Here is a 25913-nt window from a genome sequence, read left to right as displayed (position 1 = left end):
GAAGATTCTAAATACCAATTTTTACATCTGTAAACTTTTAAAGTTTTGAGATATAGAGCAACTCATTTTAAAAATTCACCCCCGTTTTCACCCCCTTAGCGAAAGAATATCCAAAAATTCTCTCTTAGCGAGCACCTACGTCTTAATATGAATATATCCCCAAAATTTCATCTCTCTATGTCCAGTAGTTTTGGCTCGGCGATGATGAATCAGTCAGTCAGTCAGTCAGTCAGTCAGTCAGTCAGGACAAGTTATTTTATATATATAGATAGATAAGTTATCCAAGGAATTCAGTATTATCGGGGAATGGGAAAATCCTTGACGACGGTATCCAATAGACAGCCAGCTTACGACCTGAGCCAAAAAGTAGCTAGCCGTACCCCTCCAGAGTAGGGGAAGGAGATACTGCAGGAAAATATAGGGAATACAATGTTATCAATCTTGAAAGCACAATGGTTAAATCCGTGGCTTCGTCAATAATGTTCCAAAGGACAATGCTAATAGAAAATTCAGAAGGAAATGAAGGAAGGATACTGATATAATTTTTCATCAAGTCACACTCACATTACGGAGATTGGAATTCAATCTAGGATGCGATTCCCCTAGTTACAGAATAGTAACAGGAAATGTTCTTCTAACCGTCGGGCACGAGTAACATTCATCTCGTTATAATGACGTCCTCGGGATTAACGTGAGCCTACAGCAGATAATACATTAAAAAATAAGGCAGAATATCTAGCTGCACAGCCGAGGTGTTAACTTGAAATATAGTACTTCAATGTATTATTCGAAAGGTCAGCAGCCTGTATCCGTTGATAGAGCAGTGGTAAAATATATTTTGGACGGAGAACGTCGCTTTATTTGATTATACCTTGGGAATTAATAAAAACACGTTTTGAGATCTCCGTATTTCAAGATTGTTCAAATAATGGAGTATTTGTAACGTTCATTCCCTGTTTAATTCATTCTCTGCATTTTTCCACCAAAACCATAAAACTACACTTTTCAGTTCAATATTTTCATTTCTGGGTTCCAATTTACTATGGTTAATAATAACCATTGTTGGCCACAAAACACATACCATAGGCCTTTCTAAAACAACGTTCATACTAATTTGTTACATTGGATGCTCAAGGACACAAATGTGTCGTGCTTGTCCCATCTTCTTTAAATGGCGGTATTACTTGTTGTTGAAATCCTGTTAGTTCTGTCACTCTCAAGTAAACAGGTTGTGTCCTAAGCTCCATTGTTGCCCACGTGAGGTATTTCAGACACAAGGGTTATAAACGGAACATTTCACTTGATATAAATGAATATCGGTTAAATATCTATCCAGTACACCGTACTGGAGTATTTCATTTATTTCCTTGAAAAACGAAGTTATGTTTTAGACCATTTTCATAGCTCCTTCACTTCGTAGTCATCTGGGGCACGAACACATTCCGTGAATTTATTTAAATTCAACGTGCCTAATAATGCCCAACAGACTGAGTCCAATATAGTGGCACCAAAGGATACTTCTCACGCGGTTGGCCTTGTGAGGAAATTGGTTCGTAGATAGCAAAATCATTCAGAATGAATTTCAGTGCGGAGGTCAAATTAGGCTCATAAAAAACATGTAGCATAAGAGACTGCCAAGGTAAGACAAAAATGTAATTAGGAATAAATACAAAGGACTGATCTATATAAGGTAATATTCACCAATATGCTCAGCCTGCTTCTAAATTTGGAAGTACTGCCATAATTTGATTAATTTGCTAATATTATTACAACTAATGTAAAAATATTTTTGACACTTTTGATGATGATGATTGGTTTATATAAACTGACAATCTATATATATATATATAAATATATAATAAGAGTTTTGTCTGTACATTGCTCAGAATTTGAAAAGAATGTTATTTGTGTATCGGTCATGTCCACAGTAACAAGAAAATGCATTTTTTACTTTTCCGTAATTTCTGTCTGTCTGTCTGTCTGTCTGTCTGTCTGTCTGTCTGTCTGTCTGTCTGTCTGTCTGTATGTATGTATGTATGTACACGCATCACGAGAAAACGGCTGAAGAGAATTTAATGAAAATCGGAATGTAAAGTCGGGTGATGAACCGCTACAATCTAGGCTATAAATTATTTTAATCACGCTGAGTGAAATGGTAGTTTAGGGGAAGGCCTGAAATTTTATTCTCAAATATTTATGTTATGAGTGGTCGTGTCTTAATGAAAATCGGTAGACAAAGATGGGAAATAAGTCGCTATATTATAGGCTATACACGCTGAGAAAAATGGTAGTTTAGGGGAAGGCCTAAAATTTAATTGTAAAATATTTATTGTATTAGTGGTCGTGTCGTCACGAAAATTGGTATGCAAAGTCGGGGAATAAGTCGCTATAATCTAGGCTGTCAATAATGTAATTCACACTGAGTGAAATGGTAGTTTAGGGGAAGGCCTGAAATGTAATCTATATATATATATATATATATAATAAGAGTTTTGTCTGTACATTGCTCAGAATTTGAAAAGAATGGCATTTCTGTATCGGTCATGTCCACAGTAACAAGAAAATGCATTCCTTACTTTTCCGTAATGTCTGTCTGTCAGTCTGTTTGTCTGTCTGTCTGTCTGTCTGTCTGTCTGTCTGTCTGTCTGTCTGTCTGTCTGTCTGTCTGTCTGTGTACGCATCACGAGACAACGGCTGAAGAGAATTTAATGAAAATCGGAATGTAAAGTCTGGTCATGAACCGCTACAATCTAGGCTATAAATTATTTTAATCACGCTGAGCGAAATGGTAGTTTAGGGGAAGGCCTGAAATTTAATTCTCAAATATTTCTGTTATTAGTGGCCGTGTCTTAATAAAAATCGCTTGACAAGGATGGGAAATAAGTCGCTACAATATAGGCTATACACGCCGAGAAAAATGGTAGTTTAGTGGAAGGCCTAAAATTTAATTGTCAAATATTTATTTTATTGCTGGTCGTATCTTCACGAAAATTGGTATGCAAAGTCGGGGAATAGGTCGCTATAATCTAGGCTATCAATAATGTTATTCGCACTGAGTGAAATGGTAGTTTAGGGAAAGGCCTGAAATTTAATCTATATCTATCTATATATATAAAATAAGAGTTTTGTCTGTACACTGCTCAGAATTGGAAAAAATGGTATTTCTCTATCGGTCATGTTCACAGTAATAAGGAAACGCACTTTTTTCTTTTCCGTAATTTCTGTCTGTCTGTCTGTCTGTCTGTCTGTCTGTCTGTCTGTCTGTCTGTCTGTCTGTCTGTCTGTCTGTCTGTCTGTCTGTCTGTCTGTCTGTCTGTCTGTCTGTCTGTCTGTACACGCATCACGAGAAAACGGCTGAGGAGAATTTCATGAAAATTGGTATGTAAAGTCGGGGAATTAGTTGCTACAATCTAGGCCATAAATAATTTTATTCGCGCTTAGTGAAATGGTAGTTTAGGGGAAGGCCTAAAATGTAATTTTCAAATATTTATGTTATTAGTGGTCGTATCTTAGTTAAAATCAGTAGGCAAAGTCAAGGAACAAGTCTCTATAATCTAGGCTGTAAATAATTGTATTGACACTGAGAAAAACGGTAGTTTAGGGGAAGGCCTAAAATTTTAGTCTCAAATATTTATGTTATTAGCAGTCCTATCTTAATGAAAATCGGTATACACTGTCGGAGAATAGTTCGCTATATCTATCCCATAAATAATTTTATTCACGCTGATTGAAATGGTAGTTTAGGGGAAAGCCTACAATTTTATTCTCAAATATTTGTTATTAATGGTCGTATCGATAAATACTACATAACTAAAGTTATATAGAATTAAATTTTCGATCATTTATCTCTTATACATTGTTACCGTACCGGCTATGATCACAGAGATATTCATGAATTTAGACTTTTGTTACTAAGTCCATACCAGCGCAGAGTCGCGAGAAAACCGGTAAACCGAACTTAATAAAAATCGGTATGTAAAGTCGGAGAATGAGGAACTACAGTCTACGCTAAAAAAATAATTTTATAAAACGCCATAATATCGCAGACTCGATAGAAAACTAAATGTGAAGGGCTACAATAAAGAAAGCTCATAAAATTGATCAAAAATAACATTTCATCGACCATTGTTTGTTGTGATGTACTTTGTGTCTTCTGTTGACACTTATCTCCGATAGATAGGATTACTGCTGCGTACCGAGTTTTTTAAAATTTGCTTTACGTCGCACCGAAACAGATTGGTCTTATGGCGACGATAGGAGAGAAAAGGGCTAGGACTGTGAAGGAAGCGACCTTGGCCTTAATTGAGGATCATCCCCAACATTTTTCTGGTGTGAAAATGGGAAACCACGGAATACCATCTTCAGGGCTGCCCACAGTTGGGTTCGAATCCACTATCTTCCGGATGCAAGCTCACAGCTGTGCGCCCCTAACCACACGGCCAAATCGCCCGGTCGTACTGAGTGTAACAGCCTACCCGAATATTTGCGGGAAGTAGCTGGGGAGTTAGATAACTTTCTTCTTTAGGATGCCATTCCTCTGGTTCATATTTATTTATTATTAAATAAATCTCTGGTTCATAAATTTTCTGATACTACTGGTACGTAACACATTGGTTCATCATAGTATTCCAGGTATTCAATCCCTTATCTGAGGCTTGATTGGAATGATCAGTGTGCATATTTCACGGAATAATGGCAGAGGAGTATTCACTGCTGTCTGCGGCCTGGTCATTCCAGCTGTGGTACTTTGGACTGTTAGATCGACACCGTCGTACTGTTCGTTAAAATTGAGAAAATGTTCAGTTTTTATTCGATCGAGTATTTTATATGATAACATAGCATTTAGTCGCTACATTCCTACCGGCGTTTTTTTAATGACGTATGTTGCCTGGCCGAGGCGGTAAAGGTGTACTCGGTTCGCCCGGAAGGACGTGGGTTCGAATCCCCGCCAGGAAGTCGTAAAATTTAAGAAACTACGTTTCCACTTCCGAAGGTGCGTATGGTCCTGAAGTTCATTCAGCCTACATCAAAAATGAGTACCAGGTTAATTTCTGGGAAGTAGGGGCAAAGAAGGCCGGGCGTAGAGCTAACCACTCTGGCATCACTCAGGGCAAAATATAAACGCCCCCATTAAGGGTACACCTGCAAAGATCCATCGGACTAAAGAAAATAATAACGCGACATCAAATGGCCTATAAAATTAATAACATTAATGTGTGCAATATTATTTATACAGGTAATGCTACACAATAATATAAAAACATTACAATAATGACACTAATAACAATAATGAGGAGAATCATTATCAAAACAATGAAAATAAATGGCACTATCTCGAGTAGAGATACTACAGGAATTAAAATAAATTACCATTATTTTTGCATCAATGTCTTAAAGTGTCACTGGTTGAGACTAGGACTGGACTAGATATCTTACATATTGTTGTAAGGTGTTTCCCGGGAATATATTGGAATGCATGTTAAAAACATTCATATTGGTGATTGCAATCTACGCGATTCAAACTTCGATTATCTTGACGATAATGTTTCTTAGTTAAAGCACGGAATATGTCAAGGGTAAATCCAGCAAGTCAATGGATGGATGGATGGATGGATGGATGAATGGATGGATAGCACAGCCATAGTCTACGCTGTGATCAATTTTTTTGGGAAAACGTGTTTTCGGACGATAATTTTTAGCAAAACAGTGTCACTCTGTAAGCACTTATGTTCATTTTGCTTTAAGTCGCACCGACATATGTAGGTCTTACTGCGACGGTGGGATATAAAAGGCCCAGGAATGGGAAGGAAGCGTTCGTCACCTGAATTAAGATACAGCCCCAGGTTATGCGTAGTGTGAAGACGGGAGACTACGGAAATCCACCTTCAGGGCTGCCAACATTGGGCCTGGAACCCATTATCTCCCGGATGCAAGCTCACAGCTGCGCTCACCTAACTGCAAGACCACTTCGCCCGGTGTCGCACTTTTGAGAATAGCATGGAAATGGTCTTTACATGTTTAGTTACGAAACCCATCACTTGAGTTCTGCTTACTATTCATTCGAAGCTGTCGGTTTTTATTTTTGCTGGTTTGAACGTAGGAGGGTGATAGGAACTTTCACTTCTTCGGAATTAATCTACACCTTGTGCTCTGCTCATAACCTACAACTTAATTTTCGTTCTATTGTAAAGCCCCCCATATATACCAAATCATTCTTAAATATAACTGCAATCTACTTTAAGGATGTACAATAAATATTGCGCAACGTATACCAGCAGTCAATGAATAGGGCTTAAAAGTGTTTTCTATTATTCTGTAAAAGAACATACATTTAACCTTTTTGAAGCCAGTGGGTATTTTTCAATCTATCGCTTTAAATGTGTACAGGTTTGGAAATCAATTTGTTGAAGGCTTTTCCTTTGTTTAGAGCAGCTATTCAGTACTGCTAGCGCATAGCCATACAAGAACTATTAATCTTTAATTTAGTTCTAATACCCCTGGGATCATAGTGTTGCGGAGTTTAAATTGATTGTGAACGAATACAGATTTGAACATCGTCTATTTTTGGCACGTTTTGTTTATCGATTTGAAACTGACACTGAACAAATCCATTTATAATACCAAGTTCAGAATTGGGCACTATTAATATAAAACAGTGGCTGTACCGTTTATTGTAATAAACAATACATTTTACTTGTTACTGTGCGCGTGATTAATAGCATCGCTTGACAGGATGTTGACACATAAACACACACTCACTCACTGGCTAGTATTTCATTCTGTAAGCGACTAATAGCTACAACAATAAAACAAGTCTTAATAATATCGCACGGCGCTTTTATTACTCCTAGCTGAAATAAACATGAATGGTTTTTGAACCAGTGAAATATTACAACTTTTAAAATTTCATTTCAACAGAATATACTTTAATTATACTGTCTTTATAATTACACGCAGCGCGGAGCAAATTACGAATTGTACCACTACGGGTTGCTATATTTTATTTTTGGTCGTTCATAACTTATGTATATTTTTACAGAAGAATCATGTTGTTAATTTATCCTAGAATATTTCAGAACTTGTGTTATATGTTTTCTTCCGGAAATTAAGTAAATATGACTGCTGCGTCCATTCTTAGTTGAACTCTGGATGCATTTATTCCTGGTTTTCAGCTCTTACCCATCCGTTTTGAGATTATCCATGTATCCTTGTGCTAGGGCTAAGGATTGTTGTTGTCTCTTTCACAACAAAATGTGGCATTTAATGGTCGGCCCGCGAAGTGGCAATTGAGATGAAAAGCTGTAAATTCAATTTTTGTTGGGTTAGGACACAATTTCCACTTCTTGCAAAAGCATAAACAAATAAATTATTTTCATTATCACATATCAACTTACGAGAATCGAACCTCTACTCTCGTATCTCACGTTAAAAAATGGAATGGAATAGCCACTCAAATCTCCATTACAAGCGAATGGCCAAGATTTTCTATCTTGAAACTGCTTAGATCGAAAATATCCTCATTTCTCAAGTACACCGCAACGTTTTCGCAGGAGAAAATTATGCTCTCAGACTGTTCATGTCGAAGTAGTCTTCTGGCTCACTTAAAAAGCGGCCCTTCTGCACTCTCAAACATCACATGGCGAAAATCCTCTACTCACAAAGAAGACCCAGTGTTCAATTTCTGACCGTTCATGACGAAACTGTCGCTATAATATACACGGCGGTAATCCCAGCTTTACTCTCGCAGTTCACATGACGATAAAGCCCCTTGCATTATAATCTAAGCCCTTGTACATATTTCTGAAACGTACTAGAAAGTTTACTCGGTTGCACCAAATTAAGCTGGTCATTAGGCTCATTAAATTTCGGGTTGATCATTGATCCGTTCAGCGTTCACACCATACACTAGGCTCGCATGCGCGCCTTTTATTGGACTACCATATTGTTCTAGGAATATTTATTTTCCTACTGTAGCCTAAAGAAATTTCTTACCAGACGTCAAAAGCGAAAACGAAGAGTTTTTCATTGAAGACGCACTGAAAACACTGTGGCACAACGTACAGCTCGTACATGACATTAACGACAAAAAACTTTGTTTAACGAACTACTATTAGGACTGTATGACAAACATGCCCCCATACGAACAGCACAAGTGAAACGAGAACCATCACCTTGGCTGACGCAAGACATACGGACAAATATGGAGGAAAGAAATGCAGTTTATAAGTATTACAGAAACAATCCAACCGAAGACAATTTCGAAAAGTACAAAAAATTGCGTAACCCAACAACTCAGACCATCAGGAATGCTATGATACGCCATACACGTGACATCTTATAAAATAACAATTCTTCGTTACATTGGCTTGACAAAGAATTAAACGGACGAAAACGAGACTGACTTGCCATTAAACGAATTAAATAAATATTTCTGCTCACAAAATTCACGTGCAGACGAACGAACTAAAAGGAAAACAATCGACAAACTACATGCGAGAAGAAAACACGATGGAAAAGAATTTTATTGTTCACATGTAACTCATAATGACACCATAGAAGCAATTAATGAAATAAAGCCAGAGGCTACTGGATGTGACGGAGTAAACTTGACATTAATTAAAAGACTCTCTGAAATTATTCTCCCAACCATTACGCATATAATAAATAACTCACTCATGACAGGAATCTTTCCCATTATATGGAAAACAGCCATAATTCTACTGATAAGAAAAATCAATAATCCAACAAAACCCGAAGACTTTCGACCAATTTGCATACGTCCTTGTCTTAGTAACATATTAGAAAAGGTCGTTCACAATTAGATAACAAATTACGTTAACAAACACAATTGATTCGACAAATACCAGTCAGGATTTAGACCTAACCACAGCACTACTAAAAGTTACAAGTGGCATTCAAGTAGAAATGGACAACGAACAAATGACTATCCTTGCACTTTTAGAACTAAGTAAAGCATTTGACTGCGTGGACAGGGAAATATTATTAACTAAGCAACAAGCACAAACATTTTATTCAAGCGCACTGACGTGGCTGCACTCCTATTTAATTGGGCTGCAACAGTGCATGTCAGCAGGTACGAAAGTACCCCACTGACAACAAAGTGAAGTTGGCGTAGTTCAGGGTAGTGTTCTAGCTCCACTGCTATTTTCACTGTACTTAAATGACCTACCAAAACATATAAAAACGTGTAAATACCATTTCTAGGCAGATGACATTAACTAGACATTAACAAACTAAACGATGACCAGGAAAATATAAAAGACTGGACTAAAAATAATTCTCTTAAAGTAAATCCATTCAAATAGCAAGTAATCATAATAGTATCCAAAAATAATCATACCAATCTGAAAAATGTTAAAATTCCTCCAATCCTCTTCCACGCAACACCTATACAAATAAACGGAACTCTAAGGAACCTTGGCCTCATTTTCGATAAGTACTTAAACTGGACGGAGCACACGACGTAAATTTTCCAAAGAGTTTTCTCTCTTTGCACTCCCTGGAAAGTTTACGGGTTCTCCTTCCACTAAATACAAGAAAGTTAAAATTTATCTGAGAACGGATTTTAAATACTTGTCATCCCCCAAAAGTATAACCACAAGGTCCGAAACCTCTTCCCTGCTGAGCTTCCCAATTTACCCCACGACCGGTTACGGCAACTCATTCATACCTGCAACCATACGCCCCTGGAATTCCCTTACGGCTATAATTAGAGACATATAAAGTTGATATATATTGAAAAAGAATGTTATAAATTGTATACAGACTTAAGAAATTATTATTTAATTTTTTATAGTAATTCTCAGAAATTTACCTTTCGTTTATAACTATTAATTAAGTTTAATTTTATTATTAATTATATGTAATTAGGAACTTTATACTCTATAGTTTGTACAACGCAGCACATATAAGATGGTTTGACATAACAGCAGGCTTCATAGCCTCAGCTACGCCATATAAAATAAATCATAAATGATACTGATAATAAATAAGACATACGCGCTTTGATGAAATCGATTCTGATATATATATATATATATATCACTCTACAAAGCGCATGACATGTACGGTTGCTTAAAATAATGTTCAACTTACGTTCCTCGCATTTAATAATTTATCAATTTTAATTTCATTTTTAATCAAACTATAATACAATTCCCATGCAGGTGCCGACCCTGTAGGTAGCCTACCCCTTGAACAATATTATGGCTTTACGTTTACTGTAATTGTTTCTGACAAAAATGTACTCACGTGCGACTTACAGTATATTTTGACGAACGACTAAATTGCTCTATTCTCAGTGCTTATTGTCCGCCTCCGTAATGGTTAGTGTCATTAGCTGCCGTCCTCGGGGGCCCGGGTTCGATTCTCGGTACTGCCAGAAATTTAAGAATGGCAGGAGGGCTGGTATATGGTTGAAATGGTACATGCAGCTCACCTCCAAGGGGGGTGTGCCTGAAAAGAGCTGCACCACCTCGGCATGAGGACACGAGTTTGCATTTTGCAGTGCTTATTAATATAATGCGTGTACTTCTACAACACAAATAATTTGACCATTTCTACACCCAACCAAAGCATCATATTGATACAAATATAAATGTGTAACCTAAATAATTACATTATTGTAATGCGTGGAGACTAAATATTTTGACACATATAACTAAGCAGAAAAGCAATTCCAGAATTTCATATTATGTACTTCATATCATCTGGTATTTATTCGGATAGCCATTTGCTCGTACAACTGCTGCACATCGAGTTGGCATTGTGTCCACGAATTTCTCAAGGCATGGGACAAGAATTTTGGACCATTCTTCATTGAAAGCCTTGTAATGCGTCACCTTGTTTGTGTATATTTTGCGATTAACACACCTTTTTTAGTTCCTCCCAAGGATGTTCAATTGGGTTTAGGTCAGGGCTTTGACATGGCCAATCAATAACCCTGACTCTTTTCTTGCTGAGACATGTTTTGACAAACGTGGAGGTATGTTTAGCATCTTTGTCATGCTGATACAACCACTCACGAGGCATATTTTGTTTAGCATACAGTACGATATATTTTTCAATGACCCTGGCATATACAAATTGATCCATGATGCCTTCAGTTTTTACCAGTGGACGAACTCCAGTTTTAGAAATGCAGCTCCAAGCCATTAGGTGATCACCATTTTTGCTGTGGGTTTTTGGTAACGTACATCATAGCGTGTGTTAACTGGACGTCTGACAAAGAAATTTCCACCCTAGTTGAACATATTAAATTTACTGTCATCGCTCCAGAGTACTTCATGTCATTCCTTGTTCGTTCAGGCACGACATTTCTTAGCAAAGGCAAGTCGGGCCTTCCTGTTCTTTGCTGAAATTAATGGTTTCCTGCTTGTTTGTTGACCGATTAAACCTTGGTGCTTGAGGTACCTTTTGATAGTAGTTAAGCCAAGATTGATCTGATAATTGTCTGATAAATAATTCCGTACAACTACTGGCGTCGTAGGAGGATCAGCAACACATTGTTTTCGAATGAGTCTCAGCAGGGGTAACAATTCTAAGGCGACCAGATTTAGACTTATTTAAAAGTACTCCGCGGTAATTCTAGATTTCACGCTTTCCAGTTATATTTGGTGGATTGTAATTTTAATTAACTTTCGTGTATGTGATTTGTTTTTCCTATCTATTGTTCTGCGTGTGCATATCGTAATATATTTAGTGATTCTATGAGAACTCTACTGACGTATATTTGGTGGAATCAGCTTTGTGTTTAAATACACGTGAAATAATATTTGTGTGTAGTGACTGGGGAAAAGTCACAGTTCACAATTGTTCATGTGAAATGTGTGCGGTGATGCGTCGTATCTGAGATAGAAACAGGCAAACTGTACTGCAAATAGTTAAGTGTTCGATCAGTTATTCGGAATTCTTGTGTACATTTGTTTAATGTTTAATGACCAGCCATACAGCTTATTAGTGTTACATAATAGCGTTCCGTGCTCCATGAAGCCGTTGAGAGCCATTGTTGATATGAACATGGTAAACAATCGACAGTGACGGTTACAATTGGAAATCACGGCCTATCGGATAACAAAACTGCCTATTAAGGATTTGCCTATTGAGGATTTGTGTTAGACCCGCCATTTTAAATTTTCGCCCCAGAATGCCTGAGAAGGATTCGCCAAGAAGCAATCGATATTAACTTAATATATAAAACTCCGCTGGCTATCCTGGAATTTATAAATACTCGTGGATAGTTCTCCAGTTATCAAGGAGTGTATATAGATGGCCATGACGTTATAAATTTATGCGAGAGAAGTTGTTCGCCTATAGTCCAAATAAATCAACCCGTAAGTGACAAATAGAAGAATCAGATACCTAAAAGAGACAAACTAACACGAGTGTCAACTAACCAATATCAGGTGTACAACATTTATAGCAGACTACCATTTATACAAGTGCAAAAACAAAGACAAAGAGATTACGGACGACTAAAAACTCACAGAGTAAACACTGTTAGAGGAAACGGAAAGTGCGCACTTGCCCAAAGATGTCGCCAAATAAACGCACACAAATCCAAAGAGAAGAGAAGTGCGGTGCATGCAAGAAAGGATATGAAGGGGACGAACACGCAATACAGTGCGAGGGAGCCTGTGAATTATGGCATCACAAAGACTGCGCTGGAATAAAACAAGGCGAATTTGACATAATGTGCAAAAGTAACTGCAACTTAACATGGATATGTAAGACCTGTAAATTAAATCTGCAAGCAATTAAACAGAAAGAAGTCATACTCCAGAAACTCGTGTCCAAAATAGAGGGCATCCTGGTAAATAACCCAAAGATAGAAGAACTGACACACAAGGTGGAATCAATGACAGAATATATACAACAAACACTGGATGCAGTTATAGAGCAAAAAGTACTGAAAGCAATCAACCGATAATCGACAGGGGAACCGGAACCATCTGTGACCGAAACAAAAGTATGAAAACCAATGAAACAACCAATAGGAACAAAGACGCCGAGGTATCCAAACTAGAATTCCCCCCACTCCCAGAAAAAGGAAACGATAAGCAACAACCAAGAGACAACAACACAAATGTACAAATAAGAGCGGATACGGAAGAAGAAAGAATTACACAGCAGCAGTCACAACTAAAATTAAAAGGCACTCAACAACGCCGACCAGCACCTAAAATATTAATTGGCACTGGAACAGTAGAAGATGATCTACAAGCGGCAGACAAGAAAGCCTGGCTATTTATTGGGAAATTGAACCAAGAAACGACTACAGAAATGGTGACAAACTACCTGAGGAAGAAAGGAATCCGAGGAAACATCAGTTGCGAAGAGATCACAACAAGAGGAGAAAACAGAGCCTATAAAGTTGGAATCCCATTCGAATGTCTAGAATTAACATCTAATCCTGACTTCTGGCCAAGAAGAATAACTGTGCGCCGATTTCGATTTCGTTTCTCCAGGAGGAACGAAGGCGTATCTCTCGAATAATCCCATAAGCATGCTCCTGTGGAATGTATAAGGGCTAAACGGACTACTAAAACTAGCACCAGAAAACGCTTTACAAACATCAGACATACTAGTCCTCACAGAAACATTCCTCACGAAACATATAGACATACAAGGATTCTACTCTATCCACTCCCTAGCAAGGAAACCAACAGAAGGAAGGCCATCAGGAGGTGTATCTATCTACTACAAACCATGGATAGGACCCATGAAGACCCTACATACAGAAGAAAATCTAATAATTGCAAAAACAATCAAGTTCACTGTAATAGGCATTTATATAAGCCCGAACACAGACATAGAAGAAATAATGGAGCTCCTAACGCTTTCCTTCAAGAAAATTCCAAACACAGAAGAAAACATCATAGTAGCAGGAGATATGAACTGCAGACTAGACAAACCCGACATGAAATATAGAGCTGTCCTCACATTTCTTGATGAAGAAAATTTCAAATTAGTGAATGACCCAAAACATAAAACTTACTTTACCCACAATGGAAGTAGCACCATCGACCTGGTATTCCATAAAGGACACGATATACACATTCTAGAACAAAAGGGATTGTGGACTTCACCAGTAACCCCGCTGAGAAAACACATCCCCATACAGACCAAATTCTCACTCAAGATTCCAAAGAAAGTTATAACAACAAATGAAAAAATCACCGTATCCAGAAAGATAAACTTGGCAGAACTAGAGAGAGCATTAGGAAATGTAACTGAAGCAGAAGAGGCAATCAAAGAAAGTGATTTAAACAAAGCCCTAGCAACAATCAACAATATGCTAAAAGCAAGTATAACCCACAAAATGAACACAAGAAAAGCTCAACCGTGGTTCGACAAGGAGTGCTACACAGAAAGAAAAATCACATTAAATGCGTTGCATAAAGCCAAGATGACGTCAAAACCAGAAGATCTACAAATATACGGCGAAAAACGAAAATACTACAAGAACCTACTAACACAAAAACGCACTCAATACATAGAGAAAGAAGGTGAAAAAACCGCTGAAGAAGCAATAAAAGACCCATATGTAGCCATCAGACCCAGAAGATCATCAAGAAGTAGCAACGTAGAAAGAGGAACCTGGGAAACGCACTTCACTCATATTCTCAACAATGCAATGAAACAGGCGGCGTACGAAATTGAATACAACAACCAGCTTGAAGCGATACCTCCCATCACCAAAGCAGAGGTGTTAGACACTATCAAAGTTACAAAATGCAGAAGAGCCGCTGGACCAGACGGGTTTTATAATGAGCACCTTAAAGAATCCGCGCAGCATCTAGCAGAAATATGGTCCAAACTGTTTAATAAATGCCTAGAATTAGGAAATATTCCCGACGAATGGAGAAAATCAACATTTATAACCCTCTATAAAGGGAAAGGTGAAACCAGCGACCCAAACTCATACAGAGGAATCGCTCTAGAAAGCAATATCTTCAAGCTGTTAACAAGAATCCTAACCAACAGGACAGTTGAAGAAGTAGACCCCAAAATGCCAGAAGAGCAATTTGGATTTAGAAGAGGAAGAGGAACCCTGCATGCAATCCAAAATCTACTCAGTGACATAGAAGAAGCACAACGGCTTCACAAAGGAAAATTTTATGCAGTCTTCATAGACTATACAAAAGCCTTCGACATAATAGACAGGAATATACTAATGTCAAAACTCCAAACTATGGCTGGAAATACTCCCCTTACAGCTCTAATAAGAAATATTCTTGCATACAACCAGATCACCATAGATGATGCGACCCATAAAACAAAGGAAATCACCCAAACTAATGGAGTGCTGCAAGGTGATCCACTCAGCCCCATACTATTCAATATTGCCACCGCGGACGTAACAAAAGCAATCAGAGAAAGAGCAAATGATGCAGTGATCTACATATATGCAGAGGACATGGTCCTAGGGTCAACAAAGAAGGAAGAGCTCCAACACGCTTTCTCAGCGTTGGCTGAATGGGCAGGAAATAACAGCCTGAAAATAAACTGGAAAAAAACTCAACAGATGGTCTTTCGGAAAGGTGGACGAAACGCAGCAAACGACAACGTAGAATACGAAGACGGCAAAGTAGAAATAGTAAACTCTTTCAAATACCTGGGAATAACCTTACAGACTACTGGGACGTTCAGACTACACATAAAAGACAAAGCAGTTGCAACCATGAAAGCCATGTACGACATGAACAATCTACAGCAGTTATCCTTAAAAACAGCTATGCGCCTATTTGACACAACGATCCTACCAATACTCACCTATGGAATCCACTTGATATGGGAAAGGCTAACAAAGAGAGACCTGGCCACCATAGAAGCCGTTAAGGCAAAATTCCTAAAGACCATAATGGGCATCTCAAAATACACGCGTTCCCGCCTATCATACGAACTAGCACGGGAACCCTTTCTTATTGAAGAACTGAGGATAAAACTACCACTGCCATCCACAATGAATGTAGAAGCACACCTAGCGGAGAGGCGGAAGAAGAGAGAAGAAATTCCGCTAGAGTTCTAGAGCACAGATGCCATGTTGGATCGAAATTGGACGAACGCCAACCAGAAGCTAAGACATGTGATAATAAAACTAGCAGTACATGGGTACCACCATAAAATATGTAAAAATATGTCTTATCACGACCCAAATGAAAAATGTGAATGTTCACTGTGTGATCAGTTCTGTGACATGTATCACATCACAAGATGTAAAAACAACAACAAATCTCTATGCGATTATAGCAAAGACTAAAACGGTCAATGATCTTTGTAATGCACATTCGTGCGCTTTTCTAATAATAATAATTCTAGACTCTTTTCTAAACATTTACAATTTGTCTAGAAAGGCCAAAGGTTTTACAACTTGTGTTTGGCTATTGCCTCTCTTCAAAGCCGCAATCACTGCTTGCCTAAAATCTAATTAATGGTCTATACTTATCTGTTTGGGTGAAAGAAAGAATTGGAAATGAGACCTAAGTAAATCACTGTTATAAGTAAAATCTCATATATGAAAATACTTACGGTCTCCATGTATACAGTTGTTCCCAATTTAGTGCTGATTTCGAAACATAAACAACACTGAACTCTCTACTCAGACACAAGGAGGTTAAGTAATGAACGGTCTTCTGTTTGTTTTGGGTCACGGGTATCATTTTCGCTATCTGTGGTCGACAATATAAATGTTAAAATGCTTATGGTCGGTCCTGTATGCAATACTATGCTTTCATTCTTCTTTCGAGCTGCGGTACACAACATCCGACCACATGAGTGAAACTTTCATGACATTCATTCTAGAGACTCTCTGCATAAAGGAACGCGTTGTTATCATAGCTCATACCTCAGTCACTTTGCGTTAATGGATCTGTAAGGTGAACAAAGCCGTGAGATTTAGGTAGTGATTTCCTTCTCTAATTTGGTGAAATATGGCATTAGAGTCATTACCTATTGTGTTTAATGTACACATTTTTACCCCGAATATATGCTGTCATTTTGCAGTTAAAGTCATTGTCAATAACGACGGATATTTAAGGTCATCAACATCTTTCTACGAACAGTTATTCAAAAAGATGGGAATCTTATCTCGTTCAAATAACAGTCTTAATCCCTTTGTGAGTAACGTTTTCCTATTATGGTTTTTATTATGCTGTCCGTGTCCATAATTAATATAATTAATGTACTTTTATCATGAGCCATATGAGCTTATCGAATGCGCAAATACTCCCTCATAAGTTGAATTTATGTGATGAATGACTGTGTGTTTGTGTCAATACAAGTACCGTATATATAATGTATGCAACGTAATCGAAAAGAGAGTGGTGGTGGTTGCCTACGGAAAACGGACTGACCAAATACGCTCTTGAAGTTGAAATGTAAATCATCAGCTAACATTCATAAAAAGGAATCGTGCGAATCAACACATTCATTAGAATACTCGAATTAATTACTATGAGCATCACAGAAAATGCATTTGTTCAGGGAGTACTCTCTGCCATATTCTATATTAAACATATTAACTAGTTCATTAATTGAAGCTGCATATGGAATGAGTGCGCAAATTCGAGAGAAGCGTTTGTACAAGTGGGAGGGGAGTAAACGGAAAGAGAAATATTAGATGGCAATTGTCTCTGACCTGGATCGAGTCGCTTTATCCTTTATTACTGAGATCAGATTTTCTTCATGTCCGCTTGTGTTACTCCCATGACGCTGAATATATTTCTCCTTACAATGGTGGTAATGTCATAAAATTGAAACTATCCTAATTAGTTCGTTTTAATACATTAATTTATCCATCCTCTTTCTTGCTTTGCACTTTCTTTCTCCCCTTGTTGTTACGTTTTACTTCTTCTCTTTTAAATGCTATAATTTACTTTCTACTCTCCGGCTTTGTCGACTGTACACATCTAGGAGAGCAAATAACGGACCACATTGCGGAGAGACAGAGCTATCGTATAATTTGGAGGCTGTAATGAGGCCGAGGAAGGGAAGATGAGACGAGCTCGCAACACGCAGATATCAAAGGAAATCATGTATATATTTTGGTTGAAATAAAACCGAAACGTTGTAAAATCGTAATGCAAAGAGCGGCAAGAGAGCAGCTAATACCACTGGATCCATTTACATGGACTTCCCTTTTTGCACACTACCACCTACTTATCACGAGCTACCAAACGAAGTTTTCTTATTATTGTTCGTAAATATACGCCTACATATCGAACAAGATAGGAACGTTCACTTTGTACATTGTGCTGTGTTGCACGGGAACGCTATGTACAGAACTCAAGTAGGAGGAAAGGAATAGAGGTGATAAGATTGTGTAAACTAAGGGTTGGATGAAGAACCTGAAAAGAAATAAATGCTTATGATGTGTGGAAATGACCCAGTTATGCAGATGATAATAAACATGAGGTACGTAATCTGGCAGTGGATAGTATACCCCAAAACAACGTATGTAGGTCCTATGAACACATGCCATAATATCGACCGTTTAGGAATTACATACTTTCAAAGTGTGACTTACCTGACACTTCCCATATCAATTAGCTGTCGCCGTGTTCGTGTACACCTAGGTGTCATTTAATTCTGTTGATATCTTGGCCTGTCCTATGCAGGCCAGAAGTTTACTCTTTAAAACATACTCACAATTGCATGTGCCGTAACACCCAGGTAGAACGCCAAGCTCAAATACCTACCAGTATTTCAGTTGAAGTTGTTGATCTACTGAGGAGGCAGAGGTGTGTTCTAAGCATCGTAGGGAGCGTCTAGAATGGCTCGACGTGCTATATAAACATATGAATGAGTACCCAATCACATTATATCAAGAGGAATGGCCGATAAGATTACTCGCTCGACGTGCAGGCCGTAATCGAAGTGATGTAGTTCGAACATGGAAGCGGTATCGGGAGACAGGAACTGTTGATGACTAGCCTCGCTCTGGTCGTCCAAGGGCAACGACTGCAGACGATGACCGTTACCTTATAATTTGAGCTCGGAGAACCCTGAATGCAGTTCCACCATGCTGAAAAGTAGTCTTCAGTCAGCTACAGGTCACCTCATTTCAGTTCACACTGTGAGAAACAGTCACAGAGGCTCAACTTCACTTTCGACAACCATGACCAGGCCCAGCTCTCAAATTCTAGATATCATGGGGCAGATGGGCCAAATATTATGAATGATCTCCTAAGATTTGGCATAAAATCCTTTTCACTGATGGGTGCCGCATGAACCTTGTTCCTGATGATCGTGAGCAACGTATATGGAGGAAATATTATCATGTTTCACGTCTCAAATACACTGTCCAGCACATGCAGCAAGGTGGTTGTTATCTGATATTTTGGGATAGTCGTGCAGGGCAATGTAACTCCTGTATGATGCAGGGATGACATCCTCTGACACATAGTGACACAGCATCGTCAGCATTTTACAAGATAATTTGTCTTAATGGATGATAATGCGCGTATCCATCACGCCGTGCTCGTTAATTACCTCCTTCGTGATAACGATATCGCTTGACTAGAGTGCTCGCCGTATTCCCTCATATGAACCCTATCGAACATGCCTGGAAAAAATTAAAGAAGGATGTTTATGGACGTCGCAACCCACCAACCACTCCGCGAGATCTATATTGAATCACCATTGAGGAGTGGGAAAATTTGGACCAATATTTTATTTGATGATCTAGTGGACAGAATAGCAAGACGAATTTAGGCATGCATCAAAGCAAGGGGACAGCTTACCCGGCATTAAAACTACCGGTGTGTGCTGTACTCAGAATTTAAGATGAAGAAGCAAAGCTGTTTTAATTTTCATTTGTTGTTTCGTTCGGCAATACATAATGCTGATATTGTACCTCTGTATATCTGTTTTGTTTTCATATAAAGAGCCAGGAACTGTTTGGTCTGAGGTGACACAAACATTTTTTTGTCTATAAAATACTAAGGCTACTCTTACCTAAGTTTTCTCTATGGGAAAAATACTTTATCACTCTCATTAAATATGTACCGGTACGTTTTAGTGAATATATTTATACGAACATTTTAAAGAAATGTACGAACATTTCCTATACAAAACTAGGTCAAAAAATATTAGGTAGGAAGTTATGGTAAACATTTACAAACCCATACATAGAGGTTCAAAAAATATAGTTCTGGATAGACAGGTTTGAAGAATGAAGAGTTAAGTGTTGTTAAAATATGTCAAAATACGCGCATGGGTCCCGTTTTTCACTAATGTTATAATTAATAATAATGACTAATATAATAATAAAGTAGACCTACACAGTGAGAGATCGTTTGGCTTAACTTTACGGAAATCAGAATGTTGAAAAAGTATAAAAGGAATGCATATTTGTGGTGACTTATTTACACAAAACTTTATAAATGTACGTTATAAATTATTGAAATTCACATGGTATTCTAATATATATGCATGGAAGAATTATGCAGTATAAAAATGACACTCGGATGGCGTTTACTTAATTGAAATAATACATTTCTCTAAACAAATAGAAATGATTTCATATTATCGAATCTCTGGAAGATACTTCAGAAATGTATCAAACCTGTAAACTTATTTAGTAATTGTAGTAAAAAGGTATTTTGGTTATTATTTTTAAACAGATGACGGTACATTTTGTCTCGCACTGCAAGCACCCAGTATAGCGCCCACTATACAGCTATGAATTAACTAACCTTTCCTCGTAACCCACTGAGCTGTAAAAAGTAATGTACATATTTCTCAAAACATGTTTGAACATTGTTTTATTACATAAACGTATATTTTAAGTCCGACTACTTGGCTGAATGGTCAGCGTACATCCCTTCGGTTCGTAGGGTCCCGAATTCGATTCCAAGATATTACGGGGATTTTAATCGCTTTTGATTAATACTTCTGGCTTAAGGATTGGGTGTTTGTATCTGTCACAATACTCTCCTCTTCATATTCAGACAACACACCGCACTATCAGCCACCACAGAAACACGCAGTAGTGTTTACATTCCGCCATACATGGTTGGCGTCATGAAGGGCACCTGGCCGTTAAACAGGGACAAGTCCGCATGTGCGATGCATTTCTCATCCGCGATCCCACAAGTGTGGGAAAAGCGAAAGAAGAAGAAATCACATTTTATAACCTAAAGTGTAACGTTTTTATTTGCATTTATAATTTTAAATATCCTAAACCCCACAAAAATAAATCCTGAGTACAGTCTTGCAGTGTTTCATAAAATTTGTCTAACTCATCCTTATCTGGTTTCCCTCCTCCATTAGTGAATTCACTAAATTGTTTGTCACTCTCATTCCTGTCACCAACAAATTTGTCCACATATTTCATTCATGTACACGTCCAACTGAAACTAAGTTATTTTATTTAACTTTCGAAATAAAGAACCCTACCTAATAATTTGCCCATTCCCCTTTTAAAACATGTTACGAACACCTTTGCCGGCCGCACAGTGTAGTAGTAGCTTGCCTGCCTCTCACCCCGAGACCAAGCCTTCGATTCCCAACAAGGTGAGGGATTTTTACTTAGATCATAGATTTGGCTCGCTGTCCACTCTGCCTACGTGATTACAGTTGAGGAGCTATCTGAATGTGAGACAACGTCATGGTATTAAGAAGGCTAAGAATAGCATCTTTGCTGACTCAGAAAGATCAAATGACTTTTTTTTTTCGTAAGTCCCATTCATCTTGATAGCAACCCATTTAATTTCATTTCATTCGCCGAGTTGTTTGAATTGAATGTCTGGGCTTTAAAACGTAAGTGGGACTCCGTTACTTCCGAGACTTGCTGAAACAGTCTTAGTAAATTTCTTTGAATCAGGGTTCTGGGATTCATACACATGTACCAAAGAATATTTTTCACTCTAGCCGTTTAAGAACCACCAGTGGATTGGGTAGTCCTATACACTCTAACATATTGTGTGGTAAATGCAAATTGTTTCGCGGTAGGATATCTGAAATAGCGTTCAGGCATCTACTAATAAAAGAATGACAGCATAATAATAATAATAATAATAATAATAATAATAATAATAATAATAATAATAATAATAATACGCCATGGAAAGATTAGCCACTAGGCTAGAGACAGTTATTCCTTACGGATGCTAAGATAAGTCCGTACGTAGACTGCCTTGTCTTTTCATGCAGCAAATCCTATCGTAGCTGAACGACTGCCAGCTGAGGCAAGCGAGGAAGCACAAGGTTTGTTTAAGAAAAGTAGACAGAGAGCAGTGTAAGGTTAGACCCGGGAGAATCGGTTCACTATTTACGAAATACGACCACAATAACCATTAGCAAGGCTAGATAAAAGACACAGAAAAAGGGAGTGAAATCCGGATCTAACCAGGGTTCATTCCTTCAGAGCCAAACTGAAAGGCCATGATCTTCTGGAAAGTACTGATTTATTAACGTGTTTTTAAACTATTCTTAGAGCACAAAATTTTACCTCCTATCAAGGGGTAACACCAGCATAAAACAAGAGTGAGACTACTCTCCGAAGGGACGTAACGCTAAAATTCCAGTATATGCACTGCGTGTTTCTAAGTTCCCATTACAGACTTTGAGGGCTTGCAGTGGGGTCTAAGACGGTTAAGTTTATCATGGGAACTGTGTCCGGAAACGTACCGTCTTCCCGGTACCAGCAAAAAACCACCACAGTACACGTTCACAGCTCCCGCATTTTCGGCGGTCTGTCCGATATCTGCTGCTTGTCGTCTGGGTCCAATTATAGGTGGGGCTCGATGTGATGATCACCGACGTCAACACAGACACGATATCTCCGTACCATGTTCTCGTACACACGATCACCAATCCCTGGCCTTCCAAAATCCGCCGCAGCCATAACCCGAGCCCATAGGTCTTCCTCGGATTCCACAGGGTTCTCGTAAATCAAGGTTTCCATGTGAGCCCGCAGGCAACATTCTAGCGGTGTCAAGTCGGGTGAACGTGCAGGCCAAACAATCGGGCCACCACGACCCATTCACTGTTGCGCAAATCTTTGGTCCAGATGATCTCGGACCGCAAGTGAAAAATGAGGTGGTGCACCATCGCGCTAAAACCACACGTTTTGACGCACATGCAGTCGCACATCGTCTAAGAACTAAGGTAGTACGTCTTCAAGGATTATCAGGTACGCGGCATCCGTGAGATTTCGTGGAAAGAGGTATGGCCCAATCACACATCCATTCAGGAACCCTGCCCAAAAATTCACACCGTATCATTGCTGAAACTCATGGGGGCGAGCAGCATGCGGGTTTTCAGCAGCCCACATATGACTGTTGCGGGAATTGAAAACACCTTCCCTGGTGAACTTTGCTTCATCAGTGAAAAGGATCCGCAGTGTGAAGTGGTGATCACCCACACAACGGTGCAAGAACCACCAACAGAAGTGGACTCTTGAAGCAAAATCCTGCTTCTGCATTGTCTGTACCCTACGAGGGTGGTACGGGTGCAGCAGCTGCTCATGCAGAATACTCCGGACAGTTGTGTGATCCACATTCAGTGTCCTTGCTATGTTTCTGGTACTCATGGTATCGTCCGCTTCCACTGCGTGGAGTACAGGCTCTGCAAACTAGGGTGTGCGGCGTCACGGAGGAGCATCAAAGTCGTCTCTGTTAGTGGTAAAAGTACCCGTCTCCGAGGACCGCTGATAAACCTTCAAAGAGGGCGTGCAAAGGTATCCGGTGGTGTGGAAAACGCTCCCTGTACAAAAGACGAACAGCTCTCCCATTGCACCGAGCTTCGCCATACAATTTCAACATGTCGGCGTATTCTGCGAACGTGCATGCCATGATCAACAGCAACACACTACCAATGAACTGCTATAAATACAGTACTGTATATACAGCTTACTGTTGTGTACGTACTAAAGAATTACTTCTGCACTACAGTATGAACGAAGATCACAAGCACAACAGCAGGTACAACACTTTTCCGAACGGATCACACACCCAAATGAATGGCATGGAATTTCAACATACCTGTAGGGGTATGGGACAATCCACGATCGTTTAATGCCGTACATATTGTAGTCGTTGGCGTTGAAAATGCGGGAGATTTGAACGTGTGCTTTGGTGGTTTTTGCGGGTAGTGGGAAGACGATACATTTCCAGACACAAATTCCTTTGATAAACTTCACCGTCCTGGTATCCACTGCAAGCCTTAAAATCTGTAATGGGAATATAGAAACACCCTGTATATTCATAATCCTAAACGCACTTACTCTTTGGCCCTACGGGGCATAGCATTAATATTTCAGAATATAAATATTTAAGATCGTTAGGAAAGCTCTAGCGACCAGCACTCATAAAAGGGAAGCCTATAAAATGATTACGATCAAGGACATAAGTAAGAGAAAAGGTGGGGTTTAACACATTATTATTACTCTATTCACAATACAATTCAAAGGATTGAACACATGGTTCAAAACAAATTCAAGACAACTATGTTCTTTACACAAATATGTTCCAATTTCAAAACAGTTCCTGTCATAAACTGACCGAAAAGTAGACATGTTTTCAGAGAGACACACACACACATTTTATCGAGGGTCATCCCAGTGATATATTTTTTTTAAACAACAGAATGGTGACTGGCTTGAAATAGCGCAACGTTACCAAAAGAGGGCATATCGCACGTTTCTTATCTCATATGACACTGATTCTTGAAAGGAAAGTCTAAATACAGGATGGAGCACATTCATGAAAGTCCTTTCTTGCCTAATCCCTTGCCTAATACGTTGCCGAACTGTCCTAGCCGTGCATCAATACATACTTAGGTCAAAACTGGCCAAAGGTATTCACCCACAGTATCAAGTTAAAAGCTTGAATAAATGAAAATTGCATTCAATATTATTCAAAATAATAATAATAATAATAATAATAATAATAATAATAATAATAATAATAATAATAATAATAATAATATCGTGTGGCTATTTCTGCCCTTGTAAGGCTGACCCTCCGATAGGGCTGGGCGGCATCTGCCATGTGTAGGTAACTGCGTGTTATTGTGATGGAGGATAGTGTTATGTGTGGTATGTGAATTGCATGGATGTTACGGACAGCACAAATACTCACCCCCGAGCCACTGGAATTTACCAATGAAGTTTAAAATCCCCGACCCAGCCGGGAATCGAACCGGGGACCCTATGAACCGAAGGCCAGTACGTAGACCATTCAGCCAACGAGTTGGAGGATTGCATTCAATAATCATCAGAAATACTGCCCGTGATTAGCGATACCCCTGCTCATCTCGTACGTAAATTTTTTCAGGAACAGCTCGGAACGGCATCAGGTCCAGAATGTTCCGCCGTGGAAGTCATGTGTCCAATGAACGCACAGGTGAAATGAAGGATACATGACGTGGCGAGGTTGCAAGCGAGGTGGTGAAAACCATGCCGCAGTCAATAGAAAGTGGAGCGTAATACAGTGCAGGGAATCAAACATTCACTAATAGAAATCAATGTTCATGCACGCAAGGTTTCTTCGTCGGCGTGTTAATGTGAGGTCAGCAGCGGGTGAGTAATCATAACAAAACCCGAGCGCGAGGAGGACCAGTAGCGTAAGCTGGAATAAGACGTGTGCTACCATTAGACTTAGGTTACCTCTTTTCGATGGTTGGTCTAGTGAACATCAAGCCTTCCGCGCTTTGAGCTGCAGCCAATAGCCAACGGAAAAGCCTGCTGTGTTGTCAAGGCTGCTTCACAAGCTACTGCCCTGACCTCTGCTAACGCCAATGCTCAATCCGTGATCAGTGGAAATGGTAGTCGGATAGCCTAACGTTTAGCAAATTAAAGTCCGGCTTTGTGGCTAAATGGACAGAATGCTTCCCTTTGGTCCGACAGCCCAGGTTCGATTTTCAGAATCAAACCCCTCGTACTGGAT

This window comes from Anabrus simplex, chromosome 2 (assembly GCF_040414725.1).
Source record: "Anabrus simplex isolate iqAnaSimp1 chromosome 2, ASM4041472v1, whole genome shotgun sequence".
Lineage (NCBI taxonomy): Eukaryota > Metazoa > Arthropoda > Insecta > Orthoptera > Tettigoniidae > Anabrus > Anabrus simplex.
Note: the sequence above shows the minus strand (reverse complement) of the source record.